The following is a 9,981-nucleotide window of genomic DNA, read 5'->3' as shown; positions in this document are numbered from 1 at the left end:
AGCCCACCAGGCTGCTCTGTCCATGGGATCCCCCAAGCAATACTGGAGTGGGTTGTCATGCGCTCCTCCAGGGAATCTTCCCAACCCAGGGGTCAAACCCGAGTCTCTTACATTTCCTGTATTGGCAGCCGGGTTCTTTACCACTAGCATCACCTGGGAAGCCCCTAATTGCCTCTTTTTTCTTCTCTCATTTTTTTTCTTTTTTCTTTCCCACTCCAAATGATACGAGAACTTAATTTTAATTTAAAAAAAAATCCTCTTTTTAACCTGGTCCTTTGCCCCACCACTAGAAAGCAGGTTTATTGCTAAAAACAATTCATTTATTTGAGCATATTCTTTTTAGGCAATTTTTACTTTTTCCACCGTCGTAGCACCACTCGGTATTTCTGTCAGTCTTCTCTTCAAACACTTTTTTTTTTCCAGGAGAATCTGCATCACCATCTCTATTTCTGCTTATTTATCCTCTCCCATTAGAAGAGCCAGTGTATCTCCCACTTTCAACCTTCTTCTCGTCTTCCATAATTTTTCCCCTATTCAGCCTGAGTCCACCTTTGGAGCGTTCACTTATTTCTTCCACTATCTGGGTCTGGCTTCAGGATAACATCCTATGGAAAAGACTACACCACTTTCACCTAATAAAGATTGTCTCTGACCACCCTGGGTTTGTCCTCGGGCTTCTCTTCTTGCTCACTCATCTCATTTATGGTCACACTCTTCATCAGAGTCCCCTTCATCTTCTGATTTTTTTCATCATCTTTTTAGTAGATTTCTTAGAGTTTATATGACTTTTGAGTCTTTCGGAAAGTGGGAATATAGATTCTGAAGATATTAAAAGCCTTGGGGGAACTTCCCTGGTGGTCTAGTGGTTAAGACTGTCTTCCAAGGTAGGAGGTGTGGGTTCAATCCCTAGTCAGTGAGTTAAGATCCCACATGTTTCGCAACCAAAAATTAAAATAAAATAGTACAGAAGCAATACTGTAACAAATTCAATAAAGACTTTTAAAAAAACATGGTCCACATCAAAAAAAAATTCTTAAAAAAACTAAAAAAAAAAGTGAACATAAAAGCCCTGGAGATCTCAGTGAGATGATGTTATAAAAGAGTATTTTATGGGAATTCCCTGGTGGTCCAGTGGTTAGGAATCCACACTTCCTGTACTTCCACTGCAGGAGGCCTGGTTTCCATCCCTGGTTGGGGAACCAAGATCCTGCAAGCTTTGACATGTGGCAAAAAAGAAAAAAAAAGTTTTATAATATTATGCATTTAACTTGATGCTAGAAAAATAGAAGTATCAGTTACAGGAAAGCACAGTGTCTGTGTGAAGGTGTCTGCAGTCTCCAATCCAGGCATCTGGCTTTCTTAAAATACTGCTGGGCAATCTGACACTAGTCATACCCGTGGTGCATATGACCTTCCCAGGTCCTCAAAGTCAAGAGAAACTGAACACCAGCATCCTTGGGCTTTTGACCTGGATCTCCAGCCAGCAGGAGCAGCCAGGCAGTCCAGGGGGCAGACAGCCTCAGCCCACCAGGTTCCTACGGCCCTACAGCACCCACCTCCAGGGTCTACAGGGCATCCCAAGCTGATCAGGCCAAGGCAGGACACGAGGGATTCATGTGGAGGCCTAGCAGGAATGCAGCCAGGGGAGAGGAGCCTTAATTATGTCTGTAAAGGCTCTATCTCCAAATATGGTCCCATGCTGGGACTTCCCTGGCAGTCTTACTGGTTAAGACTTTGCCTTCCAACGCAGGGCGGGGCGGGTTCCATCCCTGGTCAGGGAGCTAAGATCCCACATACCGTGGGGCCAAAAAACCAAAACATAAAACAGAAACAATATTGTAACAAATTCAATAAAGACTTTAAAAATGGCCCATGTCAAAAGAAAAAAAAAATCTTTAAGAAAAAATACAGTCACATGCTACTGTGGGTTAGAACTGTACCACATGAATTTGGGGGCAGGAGACACAATTCTGCTCACCACAGGATGACAGGAAGTGGTGGGTGGGCTATTGTATTAAATAAGGGTCGGAGATGGCCTCTCTGAGGAAGTGACATCTGAACCTTGAAGCAGTAGCCATGCTGGGTATGAGAGAAGAGCATTCCAGGCAGAGAACAGCATGTGCAAAGGTCCTGAGGCAGGGCTGTGTGTGATTTGCTCAAGGAACAATGAGGAGGCCTGAGTGGCTGTGAGAGTAGAAGCGTAATAGGGTTGAGGGTGGGGAGGTAATGGAGCAGATCACACAGGACCTTGTGAGCCACGGGAAGAAAATTTTTCTTGTTCCTTCTAGGAGTGAGATGGCCCATGGTGTTCAGATCCACAGCTTACCCAACAACATATTTTCAACCCAAACTGAGTTTTTCCACCTAACAGCCCCCCATCACTAGCCTCCCAGTGTCTGTCCAAGAAAAGGAAATCCACAGGAAGGCCAGCCTGAATGACACAGAATTAGGAGCCTAAATCCCATGCATAAACATTGCAAGAGTCACCTCAACACCCAGAGGTGTAAGAAGATGGTGCAAAGAAACAGGAGTGGGAGTGGAGGCTTATCTCCCTGCTGACTATTTCTTCTTGCTCTGCTTGAAGGCTTCCAAGAAGTAAGAACGTTCCCTCTCCTAAGTAAGCCTCTCCTAAGTAGATCAACTCAATATCAGTTTAATGAACGCTGTTTCCCTCCGGGGAGGTTTCTTTTTTCAAATCTTGTAACTAATGGAGTTTAATAGGCCTATCTTCATGACGCCTTTAAGGTTCAATTTACTCCCATGAAAACTTACTCTTAATCGCCTACAATCGTGAATTTATAAAGCCTTTTGTGTTTTTCTAAATACATTCCCTTCGCATTGAAAAAAAAAAAAAAAAGCCTTTTATTCCTTTTATAAGCACTTATGCCTCAAAGGCATTTTCCTTCCCATTTTATAGAAATAAAACTGAAGACTGGGACTTCCCAGGTGGTCCAGTGGCTAAGACTCCCCGCTCCCAATTGCAAGGGGCCTGGGTTTGATCCCTGGTCAGGGAACTAGATCCCACATGCCAGATCTGAAAAAGAAGAGTTTGCATGCTGCAACTAAAAAAGATCCTGCATGTTTCAACTAAGACCTGGTGCAGCCAAAATAAATATATGTGTGTGTACACACACACACACACACATACACACACTTTTAAAAAACTAAGGATAAAAGGAAGGTTCAAGTGTCTTGCTACCTGTTCCATTTCTACTTCCTGGAGTCGCCCCTCCCATTCCCCAAAATGTGCTTACTGTGTCAATATTAAAGAAAGAATTCACCACAGGGAACTATATTCACTATTTTTGTGATAACCTATAAGAGAAAAGAATCTGGAAAGGAATAGATATAGACACAGATTATAAAACTGAATCACTGGGCTGTATACCTGAAACTGAGGTAGAAATTGCTAGGCAGTCAGTGTGAGACTGAGACCTGTCTTTTTTTCAGTAAACATCTCACTCTACTAACCTAAAGCTATATCCTTTGTTCCAGTTTCCTGACTTTCAGAGGAATGCATCCTTGGTCTGGTAGATCATCAACACTCAGATGCAGGACAGGACAACCATTAACTCCTGGCCCTCTTATCTAAAAGAAAAGCAACAGGTAGACCATCAACTTTTGGCCCATATCTGATCCTCTGTGAAATGGCCAGGGCTCGTAAGATAGGGTCACACGATGGTGACTGAAAGTGTGAGACTTAGAAACTGGGGATCAAAAGAAGCCATAAAGATGCCAAGTTAAACACTGTAACCTTTAAACTGATTGGCTAGAAATGACATACGTTAAGGACAAGAGCCAACCAAAAAAGTACAGATCGATACTAGAAAGGATATAATGCTGTTAAGTGCTGTAAGCATTTTAATTATAAATGCTGTAAGTCCCACATTTGGGGGCACTTCAGTGTCTCTCAGTGTCTATGCTGAGAGCTTTGTTCTTTTCGTCTCTTTAAAATAAATCCTATGTGTTTGCTACTGTGATTGATTGCATGTTTGTTAAGTTCATTCTTCAGCTCTGTGAACATGAATTCAGATTCCTGTTTCAATACTAACACAACATTGAAAATCAATCATACTTTAAAATTTTTGAAAAATGAAAAGAACCTACAACTTGGATGTTCCGTGTAGTATCCCCAATGCAACTAAAACCCCAGAGCCAAGGCGTGATGGAAAAAGCTTCAGGCACCTAGAGAAGGGAGGTTTGTACCTGGGAAGATGGGAGACGGAGTGGGAAAGACAAAACCTAAGGCACAGGCCCAAGTGCCATCTTTTGAGACATCCACCTGCTGGTCCCACAGGCTCAAGACAGAAACCTCCCTTCCCTGCTCCTTCTCTACAGCCCTTTGCTCCCAATATCCCCCATCTCATCACAGGCCTCCCAATTTAACTTGGTGCCCAAATCACATGGTTCTCCCTTTCCCTTCACTCTCTGATTGAAAGCCATCAGCTGGTGCCATCCATTCACCTCCAAAATAGATCCCATATGCAATCACTTTCCTCCATGGCAAAGCCTCCCTCGCTGCTGGCCTGGACTTGGGCAGTTGCCTCTCCTGGGCCAGCTGGCTTTCTCACTCCCCACGTCCAGCCTGCATTCTGCTCTGCAGTCAGTGGGGAAGCTTCTGAAAAGAGCCAGTCACTCTTTTGCTCTTAGAGAAATAAAAGCCACTCCCTACAGGCTGCCCCAACCCCTCCCCTTCCCCCTCTTGCCTCTAAGCTCCAGAGTCACTGGCCTGGCCACTCCTGGTCTCTGCCAAGCTCATTCCATCTTTGCAATTGCTGTTCCCTCTTCCTAGTGGAGCAGCGCTAAACAATTTGCCTGCCAGTGCAGAAGACACAAGAGCTGCAAGAGACACGGGTTCGAACCCTGGGTCTGGAAGACCCCCTGGAGTAGGAAACGGCAACCCACTCTAGTATATCTTGTGTGGAAAATCCCACGGACAGAGGAGACTGGTGGGCTAGAGTCCATGGGGTCACAAAGAGTCGGACATGACTGAGCAAGCATGCAGACAGGCCACTTCCTAGAATGCTCTTCCCCTCGTCTGTGACGGGTCGGCTCCCTCTCATTATTCAGGCTGCGGTCGGATGTAGGCACTCCTCATCACATCCTCCAATGAGGTCTTCCTCGTGGCCTTTTGGTGTCCCCTGTAGGATGTCAGTGTTATGCATACAAGGATCTTGATCTATGTTGCTTGCCACTGGGTCCCTGACAACTTGGGCTTCCCAGGTGGCTCGATGGTAAAGGATGTATGTGCCAACTTGGGTGATGCTGGTTCCATTCCTAGGTCGGGAAGATCTGTAGCCCACCAGTCCATAAGGTTGCAAAGAGTCAGACACAACTGAGTGACTGAGCCTGCGTGCATTCTGAATGGATGAATGATCTTAAGGATGAGTCTACCCAAGAAAACATCACCAAACACATAGAACACTGCTCCCTGGGGTCTAGGGCAGGGAAGGGATAAATTGTGATGGGAAAGATTTATTCCAGAGCCAGGCCCGTCAGACTCCAGCACACAATCAACTAGCTGTGTGTTCCCCAACATTATTTAATCCTCTGAGTCTCTTTCTCCTGCACAAGGTGGGGATAAGGATAAGTAGTACAGGGAGCCATAGTGAAGGGTCAGTGGGCGCCTGTCAGAGCTCTGATCACAGCGCCAGGCCATGGAAAGCACTTGGTCAACACTGGCTCTCAGGTTGACATTGTGGCAGGTGGGTGGAGCCTGGAAGCTGGATGGGTTGGGGCAGGGTAGGGGGCGATGGGGACGGCTGCTCAAGCAACACCACGGAGCTCACTCTGCAGAGCCATCACGCGCGCTTCCAACAACAGAGCCCCAGCTGCCCCGTGTGTACACACAAGAAGCAAACACATCCCCAGCCAACGGGCGCTTCCAGCCGGGGGTCCATTCCTGGCGCCTGCGGGGCCTTGTGACCAGGTGTGCTGCTCCCTCTCTGTTTGCTCAACCACAGCACAGAGGAAATGGCAAAGCACGTGGGGTTTGCATCCCTTAGAAAGCGGCCAGGTTTCACGAACAGACGGTGCAAAGAGATGACAATGGAGGTAAAGCAAATAGAAGAAAAGAAGCGGCATTAAGCCTGAGACCACAAAAAAATCTTACTGTTAATGTAATCAGAACAGGACTTCCTCAAAGCACCAGGTATTGTGTGTATCTATTTCTCTGAATCCAAATTGGAACTGCAGCCGAGATGGGGGTTGACCCCCACTGCCAAGCCTGGACCAGCCTGAGTTGCCATAGCAACCAGATGGCACCTGGAGATGCTCCTGATGAATATAGCTGGTTGAGGAGCTATGGGAGGGGGAGCAGGGAGGCAGGGACTGCAAGGCAGTCTGCGTGGCTTCTGTGCACCACCCCCACTTGGACAGGGACAGTTACATGGCTGTGCTGGGCACCAGGATTCACCATCCATGGGTTAAACAAGTACCAATAACTCCTGAAGCAGCCTTCTCTCTCCTAAAAATCAGTAAAAGATATGGCCCCTAAAATTAGAGGACTTAAGGCTGCCAAAGGGGAAACGTAGAGGGGAGGGGAGGGATAAATTAGGAGTTTGAGAGTAACATACAACACCAGATAAGCAACAGGAACCTACTGTATAGAACAGGGATCTATACTCAGTATTTTGTAATAACCTATACAGGAAAAGAATCTGAAAAGGTATTTGGCCACCATACAAAGAGCCGATTCACTGAAAATAGAGCCTGAAGCTGGGAAAGATTGAGGGCAGGAGGAGAAGGGGGGCGACAGAGGACAGATGGTTGGATAGCATCACTGACTCAATAGACGTGAGTTTGAACAAACTCCGGGACATGGTGAAGGACAGAGAAGCCCAGAGTACCACAGGGTCTAAAGAGTCAGACATAGCTTAGTGACTGAAGGACATGTTCCTGAATCACTGTGAAACTGTATCACTTTTCCGCATACCTGAAACTAACATAACATTGTAAATCAATTATACTTCAATTACAAAATTGAAAATAAAATTAAAAGTAGAGAAAAAACATTCTCTAAAGCTTCACGGGCTCCTTAGACCCATTAGAGAAGATGGAAACTCAAAATGCTCACAAGGTCCTTCATTCAGGAAATAAAAATAAGACCAGCCTGGGGGCTGGAATGTAACCTACAAGACTTCAATTTATTCACTGGTGTGGGAGGATGTCTTTTTCTCCCATCTGGGAGGAAAATTTTTAAACTAAAAATGGCCAGTAGTTTCGCTCCTAAGTGCATCTAGCCACTGAAAGTCAGGTTCACAAAGCTCTATTTTTAGTAGGTTAAAACTAGAAGCAACCCAAAGGTCTATTAACAAGAAAATAGGAAGATTGTGGTGTATCCGTATAGTGGAACACTACACATCAATGAAAAAGAAAGCATTACAGGCACCAGCGTGGATGAATCTCACAGAACAACACAGAGGAGGACCCACTGTGTGATTCTACTGATAGGAAGTTCAAAATCTATTCACTGTTTATCTGAAATTCAAATTTAACTACGTGTTCTCTATATTTTTTAATTTGTTTAAACTGACAGCCCACTGAGGGTTAGAAATTCCTTAACTCTTTACGTGGTTCCTGGTAGGAACATAGTATATCAGATCAGATCAGATCAGTCGCTCAGTCATGTCCGACTCTTTGCGACCCCATGAATCGCAGCACGCCAGGCCTCCCTGTCCATCACCAACTCACAGAGTTCACTCAGACTCACGTCCATCGAGTCGATGATGCCATCCAGCCATCTCATCCTCTGTCGTCCCCTTCTCCTCCTGCCCCCAATCCCTCCCAGCATCAGAGTCTTTTCCAATGAGTCAACTCTTCACATGAGGTGGCCAAAGTACTGGAGTTTCAGCTTTAGCATCATTCCTTCCAAAGAAATCCCAGGGCTGATCTCCTTCAGAATGGACTGGTTTGATCTCCTTGCAGTCCAAGGGACTCTCAAGAGTCTTCTCCAACACCACAGTTCAAAAGCATCAATTCTTCGGCACTCAGCCTTCTTCACAGTCCAACTCTCACATCCATACATGACCACAGGAAAAACCATAGCCTTGACTAGACGAACCTTTGTTGGCAAAGTAATGTCTCTGCTTTTGAATATGCTATCCAGGTTGGTCATAACTTTCTTTCCAAGGAGTAAGCGTCTTTTAATTTCATGGCTGCAGTCACCATCTGTAGTGATTTTGGAGCCCAGAAAAATAAAGTCTGACACTCTGTGTAAAAATTCATTTGTGCATTTTTCGGCATGTTTGTTGAAATTAAAAGACGCTTGCTCCTTGGAAGAAAAGCTATGACAAACCTAGACGGTGTATTAAAAAGCAGAGGTATCCGTGTAGTTAGAGCTATGGTTTTTCCAGTAGTCGTGTACGGATGTGAGAGTTGGACCATAAAGAAGACTGCTGCTAAGTCACGTCAGTGTGTCCGACTCTGTGCGACCCCATAGACGGCAGCCCACCAGGCTGCCCCGTCCCTGGGATTCTCCAGGCAAGAACACTGGAGTGGGTTGATGCGAAGAGCCAACTCATTGGAAAAGACCCTGATGCTGGGAAAGATTGAGGGCAGGAGGAAAAGGGGCAAAAGAGAATAAGATGATTTGATGGCATCACTGAATCAATGGACATGAGTTTAAGCAAACTCCGGGAGATAGTGAAGGACAGGGAAGCCTGGTGTGCAGCAGTCCATAGGGGTCACAAAGAGTCAGACAGGAAGTGACTGAACAACAATACCAACAAATATTTTTAAAGGCAAAATAATCATATTAAATTCACTAAGAGCAAGTAGATATGCCCTTCCTCCCTACAATTAAGCTTTGATTTGGGCAGAAAAAGGGATATTAGCCAAATCTCCCCACCCAAACACAAGCCCCAGAGGAAGTGGGAAATCTACTCCCTTGTGTTATAGATAAGACTGAGGTTCAGAGGTGCAACCATTCACCAAAGGTCCCACGGCATGGAACAAACAGGCCAGGGATACAAATCTAGGTTTCTCGGGGTTCCTAACACCTCTCTCTGAGGTCCAACCCAGAGTCTGACACTAAGCCTTTTTCTTACCAAGAACACTTCTCCCGAAACATAATCTGTAGTAGGCAAGAGTGTGTCCCCCATGATCTTGGCACCTGAGTATGTTATATTACATGGTGCAAGAAACTGGTCCTAGGTTACACACTTTAAAATAGGGAGGATATCCTGGGTTATTCCCGTGGGCCCAAGCTCATCACACAGGTCTTTAAAAGAAGAGGCAGGACGTCCCTGGTGGCCTAGGGGTTAAGAATCCACCTGCCAATGCAGGGGACACAGGTTTGTTCCCTGGTCCAGGAAGATTCAGCATACCGAGGGGGAACTGAGCCTGTGAGCCATAACTACTGAGGCTGCACTCTAGAGCCCACGCTCCCCAACAGGAGAAACCGCCACAGTGAGAAGCCCAAGCATTGCAACCAGAGAGTAGCCCCCCACTCACCACAACTCAAACAAAAGCAGTAATGAAGATCCAGCTGAAAATAAATTAAATTTTTTTAAAAAGTAAAAGAGGTCAGAGTTTCAGAAGTAGCAGAGAAGCTCCCTCGCTGCGATGTATTGAAAGTCAGCCCTCAACACCAGGCTGAAAATAAACCAAAAAAAAAAATAAAATAAAAGAGAGAGAGACAGAGAAAAGGGAAAAAAAAGAAAAGAAAAAAAGTAAGAGGGAGGCAGAAGAATAGGTCAGCAATGCAACAGAAGATGAGGCAGGAGAGATTTGAAGCATGGGAGAGAGAGGGACTTGACCCTGGGTCATTACTTCTGAGATGAAGGAGCCACAGGCCAAGGAATGCTGGTACCCTCAAGAAGCTAAGAACAACGTCCAGCTGCCAGCCAGCAAGGAAACAGAACCCCAGGTCAGTTGCAAGAGCTTGAAGCCAACTTCTGCCAACAGCCTGAATGAACAAGGAAATAGACTCTCCCTAGTGTCCAGAAAAGCACGCAGCCCACCAACACCTTGACTGCAACC

General features: G+C 45.6%; 1 pseudogene; it reads right to left on the bottom strand.

Moving 5' to 3' along the window:
- Positions 1–320: 320 nt before the first annotated feature.
- Positions 321–9,981, bottom strand: part of LOC109560899 (mitochondrial transcription rescue factor 1-like) — a 59,943-nt pseudogene continuing 50,282 nt past the window's right edge.

Source organism: Bos indicus, chromosome 7 (assembly GCF_029378745.1).
Source record: "Bos indicus isolate NIAB-ARS_2022 breed Sahiwal x Tharparkar chromosome 7, NIAB-ARS_B.indTharparkar_mat_pri_1.0, whole genome shotgun sequence".
Classification (NCBI taxonomy): domain Eukaryota; kingdom Metazoa; phylum Chordata; class Mammalia; order Artiodactyla; family Bovidae; genus Bos; species Bos indicus.
The sequence above is the reverse complement of the archived record's forward strand: the minus strand, read 5'-3'. Positions and strand labels throughout refer to the sequence as shown.